Source organism: Medicago sativa, chromosome 7 (assembly GCF_051527215.1).
Source record: "Medicago sativa cultivar Bolivia chromosome 7, Bolivia_mono, whole genome shotgun sequence".
Taxonomy (NCBI): domain Eukaryota; kingdom Viridiplantae; phylum Streptophyta; class Magnoliopsida; order Fabales; family Fabaceae; genus Medicago; species Medicago sativa.
Genome location: NC_140755.1, coordinates 32498209 through 32521934, shown reverse-complemented (window position 1 = coordinate 32521934; position 23726 = coordinate 32498209). Strand labels below are relative to the sequence as shown.

The window sequence follows — 23726 nt, the reverse complement described above, 5'->3', positions numbered from 1 at the left end:
GGTTAAATGTTTAAGAAAGGTATGTCCAAGTGCAAGAAGAGTCTTCTATAAGAATTCGAGATTGCTCGGAAACAAGTTTAAGTATGATACGTATACCTCAGCAGGTAAACCCAACCAGCAAGAACGTAAGGTCTTTCCCCAAGTAAAGTAATATGAGTATACGATAAGTTTATTGTGAGTTTTAATCTTACAAGTGGTGGTAAGTGTAAGGTTGTGACGTTGGTTGCAACATGGAAGATCTTGAGAATAGTTCAAGAAGATAGTAAACAAGTACTGAACAAGAATGTGAAGTTTCACTCATCTCAACGTATTAGAGTATTGGTTTAAGCCAACCGGTGGGAATCAGAGTAGCGCCACGGAAGTTAGTCGGTAATCACGGAGCATGGAATTTTGGTATGTATGAATCTTTGTGAAGAATGTTCGGTTGGTAACACGAATTTAGCAGAAAGTATCATAAGACAAGCAAGGAGTTCTTGACAGAATAAGTAAGTATTGATGCTCATACAGTCGGTGATGATTAAGGTAAAAGTATAAAGGATGTATCTTCACCTAGGTAAGGTGTGAAAGGCTAGAGTCGCTACATGAAGTAATCAAGTTACTTAAATTGGTGATAATGAATACATGTAAAATTCAGAAGGTCTCCTCTTGTGACTCAAATTAACGATCGAAGCATCAAGAATGATGGCCAGTATTTGGAAATGGTAGTAACACTCAAGCAATGTCCGAGCAAGATATTTTGAAGATTCAAGTTTAGTGTTCCTAGTGAAGAGGGTCAAGGATCGTCTATGGTTTATGCTATGCATTAATATGTGTCTGAGGTATGTATATCAGTTAGAAGGGAAGAATCCACTTTTGAAGTCTAAACATGTTATCACGAAAGGAGATGAAATTCTTAAGATTCATACCCTCGAATGCAATGCTTGTTGAGTGAAAACAATACTTGTTAAGATATGTCAAGCCATGATTTTGTAGCTTTTAAGCTAAAATTGGTATTAAGGAACTTGGGAACGATGCTTATTTTAAAACATGAATTTTTACATTATCGAAACTGAAGAGGTACGTCATAAGTAAGTAAACTCACTTAAGACGTACGAATTTCAGGACCGACTGGTTATAAACGAGTTTGAGGCGAGTTGTAAAATCTTTTTCAAAATATAGAGACTCGTCCTGTGGTTCTATAGTACCATTATAGATTCAGTTTTGAAATGATAATTCTTTTTAAGTTATGTATCTATTCGTTCCAAGAACCCGTATACCAAAGTTTAGAAAAATTTCTTAAAGCAAGGTGTTGGAACACGTATCGTTATCATTTAACAAGAAACGTCACTTGAAAGTATGCGAACGTTATGGAAACAACAATATCATACGGGATGCACGAATTAGTGTTAAGAGTGTCCAAAGCAAGTGCAAATGGACTTAGTAGAAAGTTTCAAGAGCATGTGAGCCACAACACTGGTTATTAGATTGTCAGATGAATCGACATTGTTGATTCCACTTTTTCATGTCAAGCTATATAAGTTAACCATTAATTCGGGCGCAATGAGATCATAAGATTTCCATGAGCTCTGAAAAGAGATTAGAATTCGTGGAATCGTCTAGATGAGTAATGTAAGTATGAGGCATGTGTCTCAAGGTATAGTGAGTAAGATGATGTATGAACTATGTGTTTACATGATAAGATGTTTTAAATGCAAGTAAGCACTGCAGGGCAAACCTGGTTTCCAGTAGGACCCCAGTTGAAAGGCAAATCTTGAGTGTTTAGTTAATGAAATGTTACTTATATGAATGGTTTATGTTAGCGGATAAGATAAGAATCCGAGACAATGAGTCTATATGCAGTAAAGTAAGTTCCAAATTACATGTTTTGAGATAACTATAGATTTTGAGAAGGATATCAAGATTGAGAAAGCTATATACTTATGTATGTGAATTAAGAAACAAGACGAAATACATGTTTTGATGAGAAAGTTATACGATGAACTCCTTGAGAATGTATGATTAGAATATGTATGACTTAGGATTCGTTATGATGATTCGTAGGTGATCTCTAAATTTCGAGGACGAAATTTCTTTAAGGGGGGTAGAATGTAATATCCCGCCGACAGTATCAGAATATTACCAGTCGATCGTGTCAGAGGATTATGTTATGGAAAGAAAATTTGGCGGAAGTAATTATCATGAGATGTCAGCTTAATACGGATAAAGTATCAGTGTCATATTTAACATGTTTAGGCAAGGGCATAATGGTAATCTCATGGAAAAAGGATATTTATATGCTTTTGGTCAAGAAATTTTCATTATTCCTATCCTTTTCTCTCTAACTTGGGAAAGCAATTCTCTCTTCCTTCTCTCTTCTTCTCCACGCCCTCTCCCTCTCTTCTCTCCACCAAACCTTTCCAAAACTTCTTTCTTCCATGGCAAGCCTTGAGATTATGTTTCCTCTTGATCTTTAAAGCATGTGGAAGCTTGTATTTGGTTTGATTTCTCTTTTCTCCTCTCAAGAAAAGATTCAAATTTAGGGTTTGGGTTTGAACAAGAAGCTACGGTTTATGTTTGTTGATTTAGAGCTTATGTTGATCATATTTCATGGAATTGGAGATTTAAGCAAGAAACAACCATGAAGTTGAGTTCATCTTGAAGTCAAGAGTTAGGTTTGGTTCATGGTAAGATGGAAGATGATTCAAGTTAGGTTTTCTTCATGGTCAAGAATCATGGTGCTTAGTGTAACAGCCCGTTTTTCGCTAGATTTATTTTATTATTTATTTATGTGTGTTCTATGTGCTCTTATGTGATTAATTGTCTCTGTGTGTATTTTTGGTTTGGATTCGTAGAGTTCGGTGTTAGAAGGGTATTTTAGTCATTTTGGGCTTAGGGGCATTTTGGTCATTTTGAGGGCAGTGGCAATTTTGTAATTTTGCAGAAAATTATTTTTAGTGCTTAGTGAGGGTTTTATTTTACTAAGTGCTAGAGGGTGTAGTAATTATTTTATTTACCGTTAAGTGACCGTTAGTGTTATATTTTACCGGTAAGTGAGTAGTGACATTTTGAGTGTTAGAATAGAAATGGGTTAGGCCCATTAAGGTTTAAGAAATAAGCCCACTTGAATAGAGCTAGTATATAAACTCTAGTGTTGGTGAGAATTAGGTTTACAAACATTTTTATTTCATTTCATTTGAGAAGAGAAGAGATAGAGGCTAGAGGGAAGAACAAGGGTTAGAGCTTGAAGAGGGGATTCATCATCTAGGAGCTAAATTGAAGCTTTGGTTAGAGATTCTTGGTGTTAGAGGTAAGAGGGTTAGGTTTCAACCATAATTCATCTCTTTTCCTTTTTACCCATTTTATGAAATTGATGAATTAAACCTAATTGATTGTAAATTCGTGTTCATGTTTTGATGCAATGTTTGGGTATGTAAATTAAATGTTAATTGAGTTGTTGATGATGAAATTACATGCTTAAGTTGTGGTTATATGTATACTTTGCATTTTTGCCCAAAAATGGTGATATGAGATGTTGTTGTGATGAATTGTTGGTGAATTCATGATGTTTAGCTGCTGTTGTTGTTGATAGATGTTGTTGTTGATGATTAAAACATTGGGTAATCATAATTGGAGAGTTTGATATGACCTTGTGTTGTTTTTGAATATTTGATGAAAAATGGGTCAAATGATGATTTTTGTTGTAAGAATGTTTTGATGCATGTTTTACATGATTTTGAGTGTCTTTTCATGTTTAGAAATGTTTAAACAAACTTTGGGATCAAATTTGAGCTTTGGGAAGTCAAAATTGGGGTTTTGGGGTGAAAAAGTGAGTTTTTCTCGTAACAGGACTGTCCCAACTCGCCACAGCGAGTGGGAGGCGAGTTGGAGGCGAGCAGGAGGTGCTTTCGGTGATGCTTACTCGCCTCGCGAGTAGATTTACTCGCCACGGCGAGCTGCACAGTGGCAGCATCCCCTGTTTCGCGTTCTTGCGTCTTTTTCCCTCGTTTCTGTTTTGAATTGGCTTTCGGTGTAAACATGAAAGTTGTAGATAATTTTGTTAGCTTTCCAATGGCTTTGGTTTGACTTGAAAATGATTCTTGGTTTTTGAGTTATGAGGGAAATACTCCAAGGTGTTCTTGGTGAAATTTTACGAAAAATCCGCATAACTATTTCTAAATCGACCCAAACCCTTTGGATTGTTTCCAAACTTCAAACTTATGTTTTATGAGTTCAATTAAGGTGTTTAGTAGTATTTAAACTATGATGTGAGGGATTTAACTTGTTTTGCTTAGAAAATGGAAAAATTCTTGAAAAGTGTTTCGGTGAGACGAACCTTGTGATTTTTATGAATTCTTCGTATTTGGCCGATGAAATGCTTATGTATCCTCTACTGCACCTATAAGTGACTTGTGAGAATACATGGCATAGGCAATTGAGCTTGTTTACTTGGTTTTGACTCAAAGTGTTCAATTAACTTAATGTTGTGATTTTGAGAGACGAACTTAACTAAAGATTACTTTTGAGAATCAATTGACTTGTGAATCCTTATGGATATTTGATATCACATATATGGAGATGATTGGTGGTGTATATTTGTGTGACAACTATATGTTGCTTGTGTTGTGGATGTTGTCGGCAATTGTATATATGTTATGTGGTGGTGAATTGTTGTTAATTGCATATATACAAGTTTTGGTGATGGTGAGGTGATTATTGTTTGTGTGAACATATGCATTTGTAGTTGGGTCATATGTTCATGCATACATGACTGATGGTGGTGGATTTTATATCCAATTGAGGTGATTACGATGTTTTTGTTGCATCGAAGGTGACGACCTTGAGGTGTTTGGTACCACATGCATCTAGATGAGTCTAGAGACATTGCATAAACTGTTGGTGGATTGAATTGCATTAAGATGTGTTTTGATGGATGATTATTGCTAATTGTACTTGCGGATTGAATTGTTAATTGTTGATTGACAAGGTGAGGTTGTGATATGTGTATGATACACTTGTGGATATGAACTTGATATAATGATATTGAATGATCCTGGATTACTTATATGTTGTGAATATTGAGGAACTATGTATGAATTGTCATTCTTTATCCTTGATTATATCTTTCATCTTCAAAGTTCTTGTTAATCTTATATGGATTATGATGATGTAATGCTAACCCTCAGTGGTTTACCACCTACCTTTCCGTATGGACGGGTAGATGGAGTGCAGGATGCTTAGTTGTTGCGTATTGATGCCGAGGAGTGGATTTCCTCTTTTTCATGCAAGTGTCTAGATTAGGGCTCTGATCTAGGATAGTCATTGCATGTTGTTTATTTGACTTTGTATTTTGGAGTTGTTGAGATATTCTGTTATTTGAGATTTGGAGGATACAGTTGTATTTAGTTTGAAGATCCAGATATGTTTATGAATTATATGTTGTTCCGCTGCTATGTTGTGTAACATGATCTTTATGCATGTATGATTTGTGGTTTATTCGAAGACGTAGCATCTATTTCTAGAATATGTTAGTATATTCGCGCGTTTTACCGCTTATTAGAAATAGGGTGTTACAAGTTGGTATCAGAGCCTGGTTAGTCTTGTCTGGACTAATAGACTAGTAGATTAGTGTTTGTTGATTTACCCTGTTAGTATGCGAATGGTAATGAGTTACCTTCGGTACTTGTTCTTGTGTTGTTGTGCTGTTGTTCTTATCTGTTGATTGGTTTGTGTAGAAGTAAGATGGCTGGTGGTAGAGATGATGGAGCGATTGCTCAGGCTTTGACTTCGATGGCTCAGGTGTTGGCTCAGGTTAATGAGCAGGCGGCGGTTGGTCATCGTGATCCTGGTGAGGCTGAGGAGCGGAGGTTGGATCGGTTCTTGCGAAATAGTCCGCCGACGTTCAAGGGTAGATATGACCCGGATGGAGCTCAGACATGGGTACAAGCCATGGAGAGGATCTTCCGTGCTATGGTGACTAGTGAGGACCAGAAGGTCAGGTTGGCTACTCATATGCTTGCTGAGGAGGCTGAGTACTGGTGGACTAATGCTAAGGGAAGGCTTGAGGCTGGTGGAGCTGTGACTTGGGCTAGGTTCAAGACTGAGTTTTTGAGGAAATACTTTCCTGAGGATTTGAGGACCAAGAAGGAAGTGGAATTCTTGAACTTGAAGCAAGAGAACCGTTCGGTGGCTGAGTATGCGGCGAAGTTTGAGGAGCTTTCGAGGTTTTGCCCGTACATCAATGCGGAGGATGCTATGGTTTCCAAGTGTGTGAAGTTCGAGAGCGGCTTGAGGCCCGACATCTATCAGTATATGTGTATTCAGGAGATCCGTGATTTTGATACTTTGGTGCATAAGTGCCGTATGTTTGATGATGCTGGAAGGGCTAAGGTTAATCACTACAAGGCTCAGAATGAGAAGAAAGGAAAGGGGCATGGATTTGGGAAGCCGTACAACAAAGACAAAGGCAAGAAGAGAGAATCGGGTGGAGGCTCTAAGGTGAATGTTGCTGAGGTGAGGTGCTACAAGTGTGGCACATTGGGTCATTTTGCTAATGATTGCAAGAGTGGTGAGAAGTGCTACAAGTGTGGAGAAGCAGGTCACAAGGCTGCAGAGTGCAAGAAGGAGATCACTTGCTACAATTGTGGTGAGAAAGGGCATATCAGTACTAAGTGTACCCAGCCGAAGAAGGCGGCGAGGAAGGTGTTTGCATTGAATGCGGAAGAGGTGGAGAATCCTGATAATCTCATCCGAGGTATGTGTTTTATCAATAGTACTCCTTTGATTGCAATTATTGATAATGGTGCTACTCATTCTTTTATCGCGGCAAGTTGTGTTGAGCGTTTGGGTTTGGTTGTGACTCCGTTGTCTCGAGGGATGGTTATCGATACCCCAGCTAGTGGTTTAGTGACTACTTCTTTAGTGTGTGCTAAGTGTCCTGTTAGTTTTGGTAATGTTGACTTTGAGTTGGATCTTGTGTGTCTTCCGTTGAAGCATATGGACGTAATTTTTGGTATGGATTGGATGTTGACTTTTGGTGTTAACATTAATTGTTTGACCAAGAGTGTAACGTTTTCTAAACCGGTAGCTGAAGAAGGTGGAAGGTTCTTAACCGCAGAGCAAGTGAAGAAGTCGTTGGATGGCGAAGCTTGTGTGTTCATGATGTTTGCTTCCTTGAAGGAGAGTAGTGAGAAAGGAGTTGGTGATTTGCCGGTAGTGCAAGAGTTTCCAGAAGTTTTTCCGGACGACATTACCGAGTTACCGCCGGAGAGGGAAGTTGAGTTTGCAATTGACTTGGTGCCTGGAACGAGTCCTATTTCGATTGCGCCTTATCGGATGTCTGCATCAGAATTGGGTGAGTTGAAGAAACAGTTGGAAGAGTTGCTCGAGAAACAGTTTATCAGGCCGAGTGTTTCTCCGTGGGGAGCTCCTGTGTTGTTGGTTAAGAAGAAAGATGGAAGCATGAGGTTGTGTGTGGATTATCGGTAGTTGAACAAGGTGACAATCAAGAATCGGTATCCGCTTCCGAGAATTGATGACTTGATGGATCAATTGGTTGGTGCGAAAGTGTTCAGCAAGATTGATTTGAGATCAGGATATCATCAGATTAGAGTAAGGGCGGAAGATATATCCAAAACTGCGTTCAGAACGAGGTATGGACACTATGAGTATTCTGTGATGCCATTTGGAGTATCTAATGCGCCAGGTGTCTTCATGGAGTACATGAATAGAATATTTCATCCTTTTCTGGATCGTTTTGTGGTGGTGTTTATAGATGATATTTTGGTGTATTCTAAGTCCGAAGAAGAGCATGCCGAGCATTTGAGGATGGTGTTGGGAGTTTTGAAGGAGAATAAGTTGTTTGCTAAGTTGTCAAAGCGTGAGTTTTGGTTGCGGGAAGTGAGTTTCCTTGGTCATGTGATTTCTAAAGGTGGCATTGCGGTGGATCCGTCGAAGGTTGATGCAGTGTTGCAATGGGAATCACCTAAGTCTGTTTTTGAAGTTAGGAGCTTTCTTGGATTGGCAGGTTATTATCGGAGGTTCATTGAAGGATTCTCTAAGTTGGCGTTGCCATTGACGCAGTTGACTCGGAAAGGACAAGCTTATGTTTGGGATGCTAAGTGTGAGAAGAGTTTCCAAGAGTTGAAGAAGAGGTTGACATCGGCTCCGGTGTTGATTTTGCCGAATCCTAAGGAATCATTTGTTGTGTATTGTGATGCTTCTAAGATGGGTCTTGGTGGTGTGCTTATGCAGAATCGTCAGGTGGTGGCTTATGCTTCAAGGCAGTTGAAAGTGCATGAGAAGAATTATCCGACTCATGATTTGGAATTAGCGGCCGTTGTGTATGTATTGAAGATTTGGAGGCATTATCTGTATGGTTCTAAGTTTGAAGTGTTCAGTGATCACAAGAGTTTGAAGTACTTGTTTGACCAGAAGGAGTAGAATATGAGGCAGAGGAGATGGTTAGAGTATCTTAAGGATTTTGACTTCCAGTTGAGCTATCATCCTGGAAAGGCCAATGTTGTTGCTGATGCTTTGAGTAGAAAGTCGTTGCATATGTCTGCTTTGATGGTGAAGGAGTTGGAGTTGATTGAGCAATTTCGAGACTTGAGTTTGGTTAGTGAGTTGACGCCAGATGGTGTGAGGTTGGGAATGTTGAAGCTGACAAGTAATATTCTAGAGGAGATCAAGAATGGTCAGAAGGAAGATTTGGAACTTGTAGATCGAGTGGTGTTGGTTAATCAAGGCAAAGGTGGAGACTTTAGATTGGATGAGAACGGTGTTTTGATGTTTCGTGATCGTGTTTGTGTGCCAAGTGTACTTGAGCTTAAGAAGCAGATTTTGGAAGAAGGTCACAGAAGTAGCTTGAGTATTCATCCAGGAGCGACTAAGATGTATCAAGATTTGAAGAGGTTGTTTTGGTGGCCTGGAATGAAGAAGGATATTGCAGAGTTTGTGTATGCTTGTTTGGTGTGTCAGAAGTCTAAGATTGAACATCAGAAACCGTCAGGTTTGATGCAACCGTTGTTTGTGCCAGAGTGGAAGTGGGATAGTATATCGATGGACTTTGTTGGGGCGTTGCCGAAGACTATTAAGGGTTTTGACTCTATTTGGGTGATTGTTGATCGGTTAACGAAGTCGGCACATTTTGTTCCTATTAAGACCGGTATGACTGTGGCTAAGTTGGCTGAGATCTACATTGAGCAGATTGTTAGATTGCATGGTGTTCCTTCTAGTATTGTGTCAGATCGGGATCTGAGGTTTACTTCTAAGTTTTGGGAGAGTTTGCAAGCTGCTTTGGGAACTAAGTTAAGGTTGAGTTCTGCTTATCATCCCCAGACTGATGGTCAGACGGAGAGGACTATTCAGAGTTTGGAAGATTTGTTGAGAGCTTGTGTTTTAGAGCAAGGTGTCAGTTGGGTCGAATGTTTACCATTGATTGAGTTCACTTACAACAACAGTTTTCATTCTAGTATCGGGATGGCACCGTTTGAGGCTTTGTATGGTCGGAGGTGTAGAACTCCTTTGTGTTGGTATGAGTCAGGAGAGAGTGCTTTGTTAGGACCGGATGTTGTGCAAGAGACTACGGAAAAGGTTAAGATGATTCAAGAGAAGATGAAAGCGTCTCAGAGTAGACAGAAGAGTTATCATGATAAGAGGAGGAAGGATATTGAGTTTCAGGTTGGTGATCATGTGTTTTTGAGAGTGAATCCTGTAACCGGTGTTGGTCGTGCTTTGAAGTGTCGGAAGTTAACTCCTCGTTTTGTTGGACCTTTTGAGATTGTTGAAAAGGTAGGGGTTGTAGCGTATCGGATTGCGTTACCGCCATCTTTGTCGAATCTTCATGATGTGTTTCATGTATCTCAGTTGAGGAAGTATGTGTATGATGCGTCTCATGTGATTCAAGTGGATGATTTGGAAGTAAGGGATAATTTGACCGTGGAGACTTGGCCAGTTAGAATTGAGGATCGTGAAGTGAAGCGTCTGCGTGGCAAGGAGATCGTTTTGGTTAAAGTGATTTGGGTTGGACCGACGGGTGAGAGTGCCACTTGGGAATCGGAGAGTAGGATGAGGGTTGCGTATCCAGAGTTGTTTCCTTCAGGTAATTTTCGAGGGCGAAAATTCTTTTAGTGGGGGAGAGTTGTAACAGCCCGTTTTTCGCTAGATTTATTTTATTATTTATTTATGTGTGTTCTATGTGCTCTTATGTGATTAATTGTCTCTGTGTGTATTTTTGGTTTGGATTCGTAGAGTTCGGTGTTAGAAGGGTATTTTAGTCATTTTGGGCTTAGGGGCATTTTGGTCATTTTGAGGGCAGTGGCAATTTTGTAATTTTGCAGAAAATTATTTTTAGTGCTTAGTGAGGGTTTTATTTTACTAAGTGCTAGAGGGTGTAGTAATTATTTTATTTACCGTTAAGTGACCGTTAGTGTTATATTTTACCGGTAAGTGAGTAGTGACATTTTGAGTGTTAGAATAGAAATGGGTTAGGCCCATTAAGGTTTAAGAAATAAGCCCACTTGAATAGAGCTAGTATATAAACTCTAGTGTTGGTGAGAATTAGGTTTACAAACATTTTTATTTCATTTCATTTGAGAAGAGAAGAGATAAAGGCTAGAGGGAAGAACAAGGGTTAGAGCTTGAAGAGGGGATTCATCATCTAGGAGCTAAATTGAAGCTTTGGTTAGAGATTCTTGGTGTTAGAGGTAAGAGGGTTAGGTTTCAACCATAATTCATCTCTTTTCCTTTTTACCCATTTTATGAAATTGATGAATTAAACCTAATTGATTGTAAATTCGTGTTCATGTTTTGATGCAATGTTTGGGTATGTAAATTAAATGTTAGTTGAGTTGTTGATGATGAAATTACATGCTTAAGTTGTGGTTATATGTATACTTTGCATTTTTGCCCAAAAATGGTGATATGAGATGTTGTTGTGATGAATTGTTGGTGAATTCATGATGTTTAGCTGCTGTTGTTGTTGATAGATGTTGTTGTTGATGATTAAAACATTGGGTAATCATAATTGGAGAGTTTGATATGACCTTGTGTTGTTTTTGAATATTTGATGAAAAATGGGTCAAATGATGATTTTTGTTGTAAGAATGTTTTGATGCATGTTTTACATGATTTTGAGTGTCTTTTCATGTTTAGAAATGTTTAAACAAACTTTGGGATCAAATTTGAGCTTTGGGAAGTCAAAATTGGGGTTTTGGGGTGAAAAAGTGAGTTTTTCTCGTAACAGGACTGTCCCAACTCGCCACAGCGAGTGGGAGGCGAGTTGGAGGCGAGCAGGAGGTGCTTTCGGTGATGCTTACTCGCCTCGCGAGTAGATTTACTCGCCACGGCGAGCTGCACAGTGGCAGCATCCCCTGTTTCGCGTTCTTGCGTCTTTTTCCCTCGTTTCTGTTTTGAATTGGCTTTCGGTGTAAACATGAAAGTTGTAGATAATTTTGTTAGCTTTCCAATGGCTTTGGTTTGACTTGAAAATGATTCTTGGTTTTTGAGTTATGAGGGAAATACTCCAAGGTGTTCTTGGTGAAATTTTACGAAAAATCCGCATAACTATTTCTAAATCGACCCAAACCCTTTGGATTGTTTCCAAACTTCAAACTTATGTTTTATGAGTTCAATTAAGGTGTTTAGTAGTATTTAAACTATGATGTGAGGGATTTAACTTGTTTTGCTTAGAAAATGGAAAAATTCTTGAAAAGTGTTTCGGTGAGACGAACCTTGTGATTTTTATGAATTCTTCGTATTTGGCCGATGAAATGCTTATGTATCCTCTACTGCACCTATAAGTGACTTGTGAGAATACATGGCATAGGCAATTGAGCTTGTTTACTTGGTTTTGACTCAAAGTGTTCAATTAACTTAATGTTGTGATTTTGAGAGACGAACTTAACTAAAGATGACTTTTGAGAATCAATTGACTTGTGAATCCTTATGGATATTTGATATCACATATATGGAGATGATTGGTGGTGTATATTTGTGTGACAACTATATGTTGCTTGTGTTGTGGATGTTGTCGGCAATTGTATATATGTTATGTGGTGGTGAATTGTTGTTAATTGCATATATACAAGTTTTGGTGATGGTGAGGTGATTATTGTTTGTGTGAACATATGCATTTGTAGTTGGGTCATATGTTCATGCATACATGACTGATGGTGGTGGATTTTATATCCAATTGAGGTGATTACGATGTTTTTGTTGCATCGAAGGTGACGACCTTGAGGTGTTTGGTACCACATGCATCTAGATGAGTCTAGAGACATTGCATAAACTGTTGGTGGATTGAATTGCATTAAGATGTGTTTTGATGGATGATTATTGCTAATTGTACTTGCGGATTGAATTGTTAATTGTTGATTGACAAGGTGAGGTTGTGATATGTGTATGATACACTTGTGGATATGAACTTGATATAATGATATTGAATGATCCTGGATTACTTATATGTTGTGAATATTGAGGAACTATGTAGGAATTGTCATTCTTTATCCTTGATTATATCTTTCATCTTCAAAGTTCTTGTTAATCTTATATGGATTATGATGATGTAATGCTAACCCTCAGTGGTTTACCACCTACCTTTCCGTATGGACGGGTAGATGGAGTGCAGGATGCTTAGTTGTTGCGTATTGATGCCGAGGAGTGGATTTCCTCTTTTTCATGCAAGTGTCTAGATTAGGGCTCTGATCTAGGATAGTCATTGCATGTTGTTTATTTGACTTTGTATTTTGGAGTTGTTGAGATATTCTGTTATTTGAGATTTGGAGGATACAGTTGTATTTAGTTTGAAGATCCAGATATGTTTATGAATTATATGTTGTTCCGCTGCTATGTTGTGTAACATGATCTTTATGCATGTATGATTTGTGGTTTATTCGAAGACGTAGCATCTATTTCTAGAATATGTTAGTATATTCGCGCGTTTTACCGCTTATTAGAAATAGGGTGTTACACTTAGATTGCAAGAAAAAGCAACAAGGTGGATTGGTTTAAGTCAAGAAAGCAAGTGTTCAAGAGCTAGGGTTATGGTTTGCTTGAGCTTGAGGCTTGGAGCTATCACAAGAAACTTGTTAGGTGAGTTAGATAGATAGTTCTCCCACCCTTTGGGATCATGATTATGTCTTGTAAGAATAATATGAAAACTATGGAAATTCTAGGGTTTAGTTATGTGATTAGTTGCCCTGTTCTTGCCATGCATACTAAACATGTTAAAACTTGCCATATGAGTGTTTTACAAGTATTCTATGATCCAATATGTTTAAATATGCTTAGAGACAATTGGTTTGAGGTTTTTGTGTCAAAAATACCATTTTTACAAGTTCTGGAGTGTCACCACTCGCCACAGCGAGCAGAACGAAGCAGAACCAATGTAACACCCCGTTCTCCCAACAACGTAATATTAATTATAATAATCAGAGTAAATCATACAACGGAGTGTCACACTGCTTTTCAAAATTTCATAAATAGAAAATAACTATTTATTTAAACCAACATTCAAAATATCTTTAAACTGCAGCGGAATAATTCCTTTAAAAATATAATTCAACATCAATGTAATTCTTGGCACAAAGGCCTCAACCTAATAAACATTATTCTCAACAATGGTAACTCCAACAACAAAGTCTTTTCAAAACATGATACATAGAAGAAATGAAGAAAACATTCGCGACGATCCCCATCCTAATATGTATCAGAGCCCTAGACACTTGAGCCAACCAACCTACAAGCCATCATTACCTGCAAGTTACCCATACGAAGGGCAACATTTTAAAGCAGAAGGGGTGAGAAACTTATTCAATAATAATAATATATAATCCATCAAATTAATGAAACAACATCATATTACAACAGGCATCATTAATAATGTATATAAAAGTATACATATAACAACAACATAATCATCTTCAACAACGCTGAACATCAACAACAACAACAACAAATTCGTTATCAATAACGACACCGACAACTCGACAATGCGACAACGACAACAACAACTCGACAATGCAACAACCACAACAACTAATGCATCATGCATGTGGTACCAATCTACGCGCGTTGAATGCTAGGCATTCCAGGGCATAAGCCCCCAACAATTTGGATGGTTAAAGCATCCCAGGGCATAAGCCCCCAACAGGTGAATGATAAACATTCCAGGGCATAAGCCCCCAACAATTTGAATGATAAACATTCCAGGGCATAAGCCCCCAACAGAACATGAGTATGCATATGGACTCAACTTGTGTATATCAACATACAACTTCAACAACGACTACAACAACAACATATGTGCCTACATCAATTATGACACACTCCCCAACTTTGACATCAGACGATACAACAACGTCAACAACGGAAATCAACAACATAGCATATATATAAATCAATTACATTCACCTCAAAGTCCAAAACATCCTTCAAAAGCAATTAAGTTTTGATCATTAGGACATAAGCCAAATAACCATAAAACACCTCAACTAAATCCCTAACACTTAAGTTTGAAGTTGGGAAACCAACCATAAGTTTTTGGACTAACTTGAGATTAGTTATGCTAAGTTTTCTTAAAGTTTTCTGAAGACCCACTTGGACTATTTTTATCATAACTCAAAATCTACAAATCTTTCCCACGCCAAACCAAGGCCATTATAAAGCTAACTTAATTATCTACAACTTCCATGTTTACACCTAAGGCCAGTTCAAAACAGAAACGGGTGAAAAAGACGCAAGAACACGAAACAGGGGAATGCTGTCACTATTACATCGTACTACGATGGAATGCATCGTACTACGATGGGATATACTGAAAAAGTTGTTTTTGCTACTGGAAAAATCGTAGTACGATTTCCCAGCATCGTACTACGATGGAACATGGACATATCTACGGGAACAGACCAGTTTTCACTCCAAAACCCAATTTTTGATCCCCTAATCACCCAAAATGAATTAGAACAATGTTTACAGGTTCTATATACAACATAGCAACCAAAACAACATAGAAACATGTATCAAACAACACAATTCATCATATTTTCCTCAATTAACATAAAACTTCTAAACCTAAAACCATGAACAACAATTCATCAAAATCATAATTATATATACATATTATTGAAAGGAATCCCACCCTTACCTTATCTCAACAAATTCTACAGCAAAAATGGTTGGATTCTCTCTTCCTAGCTCTTCTCCTAGTTTTCTCTTCCTTCTCTCAAAAACCAGTTTCTAAAGTTTTGTACGTACTGAATGTTATATTTTTGACCTATTTGTTTTTACTGTAAACTAAAACCTCTCCTTTCTCTTAACTCCCTTAATTTCTATTAAATCCTCATTATTCCCCTTAAACCAAAATAAATGTTATTCCTTCCTTAATTCTATTTCTCCTATTATTTTAAATAACAAAACAATTATTCATTTAAATAACACACAACACATCATATACCAAATAAATCATATAAAATCATATAAAACACTCAAACATCCACTAAAAATAATAGAATAAAAATGGGGCGTTACAACCAAGGTTCTACTCGCCTCCAACTCGCCATGGCGAGCAGCTGCTCGCCTCCCACATGATTTTACTCGCCATGGCGAGCAAGTGGTGCATTATGGTACTGCTTGCTCGTTTTGGCAGATTCGGTGTTTTTCGTTCTGGATTTTCTTGTGCAGTCTTTTATAAAAGTAAACATGATGGCGTATTTCGCAAGTGTACGAAATCGTTCAAGTAGTAAATTTAAATCGGTAAAACCGAGTGTCGAACTTGAGGATCGCGTTATGCTATTGAATTGTATTTAGAACTTAATCGAACAAAAGGTTAATCTTTTGGTTTTTAAACAATAGTGAAAATAACGGAAAATAAAGTGATTAAGATTAATAGGAGAAAGATGCTAGGGATGAGTTTCGCTAGATGACCATGAAAAGCTAATAACTTAGTCTCAACTATTGAATCGACTCGTATGATTGTTACCGAATTATCTAATTTATTCTTGCCCTAATTCTTTAGTGACAAAAACTTTAAACCTAAAATAAAGACCTAATTCCTTAGTGAATTTGAAGATTAGAGTTAAGCATTAACGAACAAGAATTCTCTTAATGATTCCAAGGGTTTGTATCTATTCCTAGATTACAAAGGCAAGGATCTCTTATTTCAAAGCGTTTATCAATTCCACTTCCGTATCACAAAATAAACCGTAAATCAATTTAAAGGCGGCCGACACAATAAAAAGCATTAAGAACGGAAATAAGAGAAACAATCATATGAATTTCAATCAATAATATAAACTAGGTCATAACAAACATGTTCATCTAGGTCTACTCATCCCCAACAAAGGAGGGTTTAGTTACACATAATCAAGCAATAAACAATAAAAGAAAAATTACAAGGTGAATTCATGAATAAACCTTGTTAAAACTCCTTCAATGATATTCCAAGTCGCTCCAAATCGCTCTCCTATGTGTTTCTATGCCTTTTTATCTCCAAAAACGTGAACCCTCATTCTGAAAACACAGCTTTCTTTAAATAGACCAGTGAAAAATCGGGCCCTAAAGTGTAAAATTCGGTACCCGAACTGTTAAAACAACAGATCCAAAAGCCCAGGATGCGTGAAATCGGGGCCCGAACTCTCCTTTTCGGCGCCCGATTTAAGTCGAAGCCAAAAGATCCTTTTTGTTGTTCCAAATCGGCGCCCGAACTAGCTGTCTCGGGGCCCGATATTTTACGCGAGCAGAATCGTCCTGGAAGCTTGAAATTCGGTGCCCGAATGAAGTATTTCGGCGCCCGAATTATCCTACTGCTGGAACTCTAAAATTTCGGTTTCTTGTGCTTTCAATCACTGTTTTCTTGATGAATACCTCTAGAATTTACATGAAAAGTGTCTACAAACTGGTAATGACAGATTGTCATCACAACCCCAAACTTGAACTATTCCTTGTCCTCAAGGAATTTACTTGCAACAGTGACGAACGACAGTAAAATAACAGGTACCTGACGAAATGATAGTACCCAAAAGTTCAATCTCCCTCTAGCTAAAGATGAGCTAGTTTGACTTGTTCGCATCCACCAATTCACAACTCCACGCAAAAATTATGAAATAGGGTTCTACCAGTCGACATGCAGGTCTACATATTACCATACGCTTGAAAAGTTTCTAAGCATCAATCAAAGTCAAAGTCATTACACACTTTTGAGGTCTTTAGGGTTATAACGGGGCTTAGGTAAAAGGTGGGATATATTTGGATAAGTAGGCTACACAAAATTTGAGTTAGGCATTCCTACAAGTGATAAACAAAATTCAATCCCCCAATTCCCCTTTTAAATAACGATTCTAGGTACCTAGAGAACATCTTCAAAACTTGGGACACTTCGAGTTTGAAGTTTACTCAGATGTAGCAATGTGTGTCCCTTTTTCAATTTCATTCTTCTCTTTTTTCTTTTCATTTTTTTTCAAACTTTTTGATACACCATTTTGTGTGTATTTTTCATTCTTTTTCTTTCTTTCTTGTTCTCTAGTACCCCCACCCCAAACTTATTAGGTTGCAAATTCGAAAGGCAACCCCAAACTTATCATTTAACAACATTCTACACAGCCTAACTCAAAAATAAAATTTCGGGTTAATCATCCTAAAAGGCTCTAGGCTTCATTTGTAGTTTGTCACCGAACAAAAAGTTCTAAACCTACCAGCTCAAATGGCTTAAAATGGATAAAGCAAAAGTAAACAAAATAGGGTAGGCTTCAAAAAGGCTCACAGGACCAAGCACTTTTGCCTCAATGTGTAAATGACAAAGACCAATCAACAGTAGAGAAACAATGCAAGTTATAGAAATGTAGTTGCATGGAAATCTAATCTAACATATAAGTAAATTGGAAAACAAAGTTTGGCAATGAACCTTATGGATGAGATTTATGGGAGTTGTGACTACCTAGCAACGCCGTACACTTCGCCTTTGAAAAACCAAGTCACTCATCCTTTTTGAACTTTCAGAATATCATTTCATCAAATCACTGTTACTAAACTGGAATAGGTCACATGAAACAAACAAATTCATTAATAATAAACAAGTTCAAGAATAAGTACAAATAAGGGACACTACTTAAGTTCAAATCAAAATACAACTGAAACAAAGTACTGAATCAAATTACAAAAACAGAAATACTGAAAAACAAGATAAAATGCTTGGGCTAGACAAGGTGCCCAAGTCAATGTGATCTTCTTGCTCCTGACGACCCTCCTGGTCCTGTAGGTGGAAAAGGATAATAGATAGGCTGAGTGTTTGCATCTGGCTGTCGCTTGGCCTAAATCCTGTAATACTCCGCCCGAATGCGGTCCTCTGCTCTAGCTCCCCTCTGCCTCTCCTCTGCAAAATAATTCTCCATCTCGAGTGGGCTAGCAAACCTGTCAAAAGCATTAGTCTGGGCAGCAGTACTCTGACGGTAAAGCTGAGCTGCCTGGTAGAAAGGCGGAGGGAATACTGGTGGTGGCATCCGATCTCAAGATGAAATATCCTCGGCCTAGTTGGCCATGGCATAAGTATACTCAGCAAAATACTGTGGGACACCCTGCAGCTGCGCCTGTGGTGGTGGTACCGGTGGGACCTGATCCTACTCCATCATCTGAGGTTGTCCTTGTGCACGAGCATAATCCCGATCATACTTCTCCTGCTCCCTCTCAAAACCTTGCATCACGCTCTCAGATATAGGCCTCAGAGACCTGATATAAGTATCAGAGGGCTCAACAGGAACCCCAGCAGCCTGGCACAATCTATTAATCAAACAACAGTGTCCTAGAGTAGTATGATCCGTCCTCACCAATTTCTTCAAACTCATATACATCAACCTCCCCACATCAATATCCGCCTCAGAAATCAAAGCCAACAAAATCACCACTCTATCCCTAATCATCTCAGCGGTGGATGAAGTCTGCTCAACAACAGTAAGAATAAAGGAGGCCCATGCCTTATACTCAGGTAACAGATCCACATTGTTAATTCTTTGAGGCCTCTCAACAGTACCTATCCATCCTCTACCCTCTCTCATCAGACCCTCAATTAAACTATCCCATTCAGCACGAGTCCTATACTGGCCAGAATTATTCCTCCTAAACTCGACACCACAGTTTTCCACAACTCCTAACCCGAGTACCCTATCAATGTCCAGATTCGAATAATCAACGCGCTTACCTCGTACATACGCATGTTTATCAGACTCCTTTTCAGCAAGAGCATTAGCCAAGAATTCGCAAGCTATTGTTGAATTGCTCTCCTCTGTCACCATATTCGCAATACCCTCCCAGCCTCTCTGCATGATTGTTTCTTCAAAGATTGGGTATTTTCCAAGTTTGTCAAAATTGAAGCCCCCTCTCCTTGTTGAACTCATACTTCTTGATCACATTGTACCTCTCCTCTGCCGCTGCTGACACAAACCTCCGGTATGGTGGGGGTTGGATAGGTGGTTGTGGTGGTGGTGGTTGAAGTGGGTCATGGGTGGAGGTGCCCACTACCCTTCTTTCTTTCCTCTTTCTTGGGTTTTTGTCAGTGGGTTTTGGTGCCATTTTTGGTTGATGTTGTTGAATGGGTTGAAGTTTGTAGTGAAAAAAAAGGGTATGGATTTGAGTTGATGAAAATTGAAGAGTTTGGATGGATTTTGTGTGGTAGTGATGAAGATTGGTGTAAATAGGATTGGTTTTGGGTTATGTGTTTGTGGGTTATGGTTATGGTGAGGTTAAAGAGGAAGATTGTGAGTTTGGAGAGTGAGAAGAAGGTAGAAGATGAAGTTGAGAGGTTAGTTTTCGGCCAAAGGAAAATTGGACAGCATAACACTAGGTTTTGGGATTTTTTTTGGGGAAGTTTTCGGACTGGGTATAAATAGGAAGGGAGGAGGTCGAGCCCCGAGATAACTGAAGCGGGCGTCGATTGCAGATTCATGAGCCTTAACGGCTCTATTTGTAACCGTTTCGGGCGCCGAGTGAAGAACCTCGGGCCCCGAAAAATGTCGCACTCACCATCCTTTCAAATCCCATACTTCGAGCGCCGATTTTGAGGCTTCGGGCCCCGATTTACTTCGCCACCTTGGTCCTGCTTTCAAACTTACTTTGGGCACCGAGAAAGGAAGCTCGGGCCCCGATAAATTTCGAAACTCCCACCTTCTTTGAATTCAATTCTTCGGGCCCCGATGACCAGAGGTCGGGCGCCGAATAAATAACTTTTTTTTTAAATGCAGAAAATTAAAAAAAAAAATACTACCTATTTGAACACAGTGGGTTGCCTCCCACTCAGCGCTGGTTTAACGTCCTAAGCTTGACGGTCCACTTCTCTTCCTCCAAGTGGAGTGCAGCGGGATAGAATCAGTTGGACGCTCTGACTCTCCCCCATAGTATGGTTTGAGTCTTTGTCCATTTACCTTGAAAGCTCTATCGGAGTCTGGATCCTTCACCTCAATGGCACCGTAGGAATAGACTTTCACCACTTTAAATGGACCGGACCACCTTGATTTTAGCTTCCCAGGAAACAACCTCAACCTGGAATTAAAAAGTAAAATCAATTGCCCTTCCCAAAATTCCCTATTTTGAATCTTTTTATCATGCCATTTCTTTGTTTTTTCTTTAAAAATCTTGGCATTTTCATAGGCGTAATTCCGGACTTCATCCAACTCATGAAGTTGAAGAATTCTGGATTCACCTGCTTTGGTAAGATCAAAATTCAGGAATTTGGTGGCCCATAATGCTTTGTGCTCAAGTTCCAAAGGTAAGTGACAAGATTTTCCATAAAAAATCTGAAACGGGGACATACCTATAGGAGTTTTAAAAGCTGTTCGGTATGCCCACAAGGCATCATCAAGCTTAAGTGACCAATCCTTTCGGGATGAGTTCACAGTTTTTTCAAGAATTTGCTTGATTTGCCTATTTGACACTTCTACCTGGCCACTTGTTTGAGGGTGGTAAGGTGTGGCAATCCGATGATGCACATTGTACTTTTTCAACAACGCCTCCATCTTGCGATTGAGGAAGTGGGTGCCTTCATCCCTAATTAATGCTCTAGGGACCCCAAAGCGTGAAAAAATATTTTTCTTGAGAAAGGCAACCACTACTTGAGCATCATTGGTTTGCGTGGCCATTGCTTCTACCCATTTAGAAACGTAATCCACTGCCACCACAATGTACATCTTTGAGCATGAGGATGGAAATGGTCCCATGAAATCAATTCCCCATACATCAAAGATTTCCACTTCTAACACAGGATTTTGTGGCATCTCGTTTCTTTTTGAAATATTTCCTGTGTGTTGGCAGCGGTCACATTTCTTAACATAGGTGAAAGCATCTTTAAAAAGAGTAGGCCAAAAGAGGCCTGATTGTTTTGCAGCAGTCCTATCTCCACTAAAGTGTCCCCCATAGCTGGAGTCATGGCAGTGCCACAACACCTTTTCTTGCTCATCTTCAGGGACACACCTTCTTAACAACCCATCAACCCCCCCTTTTGTACAAAAATGGTTAATCCCACACATATGACTTACAGTCATGTAGGAATTTCTTACGTTGTTGGGAGTTAAAGTTAAGAGGAATAATCTTACCCACCATGTAGTTCGCAAAGTCCGCAAACCACGGCACCATAGTAACAGCTAAAATGTGCTCATCAACAAAGAGGTCCTGGATAGGCCTCTTCTCCTCCGTTTCATCCACCTTCTCCAGACGAGAAAGGTGATCAACTACCGTATTCTCTGATCCTTTCTTGTCACGGATCTCCAAATCAAATTCCTGCAACAACAGTATCCACCTAAGAAGCCTTGGCTTAGATTCCTGCTTAGAAAACAAATACCTTAGTGCAGCATGGTCAATGTAAACAATAACTTTAGACCCTAACAAGTAAGATCTAAATTTGTCAAAAGCATAAACGACAGCAAGTAGTTCTTTTTCAGTGGTGGCATAATTAAGTTGTGCCGGATTCAGAACATGACTCGCATAATAAATTACATGCAACAACTTATCTTTTCTTTGACCAAACACTGCCCCAACAGCTATGTCACTTGCATCACACATTATTTCAAAAGGTAGTGACCAATCAGGTGCAATGACAATAGGGGCGGTGATCAATTTTTTCTTTAAAGTGTTAAAGGCATTTAAACACTCATCATTGAATTGGAAAGGAATGTCTTTGACAAGCAGGTTAGTAAGGGGTTTTGCTATTTTTGAAAAATCTTGAATGAACCTCCTATAAGAACCTGCATGGCCTAAAAAGCTTCTAATGCCTTTCTCATGAGTGGGAGGAGGAAGTTTTTCAATTACTTCAATTTTTGCTTGGTCAACTTCTATCCCCTTGTGGGAGATTCGGTGACCCAAAACAATTCCTTCTCTCACCATGAAATGGTATTTTTCCCAGTTTAGGACTAAATTAGTTTGTTGACATCTTTCCAATACAAGAGATAGATTATGCAAACAATTATCAAAAGAGGAGCCAAAGACAGAGAAATCGTCCATAATAACTTCGATATGTTTTTCAAGCATATCGGTGAATATGGACATAACACACCTTTGAAACGTGGTAGGGGTATTGCATAGCCCAAATGGCATCCTCCTGTAAGCAAATATCCCATAAGGACATGTGAAAGCAGTTTTCTCCTGGTCTTCTGGTGCCACAGCAATCTGATTATACCCGGAGTAACCGTCCAAGAAGCAGTAGTACTCATGACCCGCTAACCTCTCAAGCATCTGATCAATAAAAGGTAGTGGGAAATGATCCTTCCTGGTTGCGTTGTCCAGCCTTCTGTAGTCTATGCATACTCTCCACCCAGTGACTGTACGAGTTGGGATCAACTCATTCTTCTCATTCAGCACCACGGTCGTCCTGCCCTTTTTAGGAACAACTTGGACAGGACTAACCCACGAACTGTCTGAAATGGGATAAATGATACCTGCTTCAAGTAGCTTGACAACCTCCTTTCTGATTACCTCTTTCATGGCTGGATTGAGTCTTCGTTGTGGCTGCACCACCGGCTTGAAATTATCCTCCATCAATATTTTATGCATGCAGAAAGTATGACTTATGCCTTTCAGATCCTCAATAGACCAACCCAGAGCACCCTTGTACATTCTAAGCACCCTCCATAGCTTCTCCTACTCCAGTTTGCTCAAACTAGCACTTATAATGGCTGGGTATTTTTCTTTTTCACCAATGTACACATACTTCAAATGAGGGGGCAGTTGTTTAAGTTCAACTACCTGTTCTTTCTCTGAATTTTCCACAACTTCTCCTTGAGGATGTAAATCCTCCCACCTAGTAGGGGTGCGACGGTTGTGGGATGGGCTAGCCTCCAACATAGCTAGAACTTCACATTCATGGGGGTCTTCACTTTCTTCAGCAACTTCTGGTGGTAAGCTCAAAACTCTTTCAAGTGGTAAAGCTGGCACTTCTTTTTGCAATTTTTCTTTCACAAAGGATTTGATCATATCTACCCTATAGCATTTCTCCTTTTCTTTAGGATGTTTCATAACTTTGAGCACATTTAGCTTGACCACTTCATCAAAGAATTTCAAAGTCAAAGTACCATCTTCCATATCAATCAAGCACCTCCCAGTTTGCAAGAACGGACGCCCAAGTATCAATGGGATGTCATCATCTTCTTCCATCTCAAGAACAACAAAATCTACCAGGAAGATGAATTTATCTACCTTCACAAGAACATCTTCAACTATGCCATAAGGAAATTTGTAGGACTTATCTGCAAACTGCAATGTCATCCTTGTATCTC

General features: G+C 39.0%; 2 long non-coding RNA genes across 2 annotated transcripts; both read left to right on the top strand.

Annotated features, from left to right (window-relative positions):
• The first annotated feature begins 2843 nt into the window (after positions 1-2843).
• On the top strand, positions 2844-5480 carry LOC146905703 (uncharacterized). The gene is made up of 2 exons (XR_015018587.1): positions 2844-3286; positions 5198-5480. It is a non-coding gene; the product is annotated as an uncharacterized LOC146905703 (long non-coding RNA).
• A 5109-nt stretch (positions 5481-10589) lies between these two features.
• LOC146905702 (uncharacterized) lies at positions 10590-12876 on the top strand. Its single transcript, XR_015018950.1, has 2 exons — positions 10590-10682; positions 12594-12876. It is a non-coding gene; the product is annotated as an uncharacterized LOC146905702 (long non-coding RNA).
• Positions 12877-23726: the final 10850 nt, after the last annotated feature.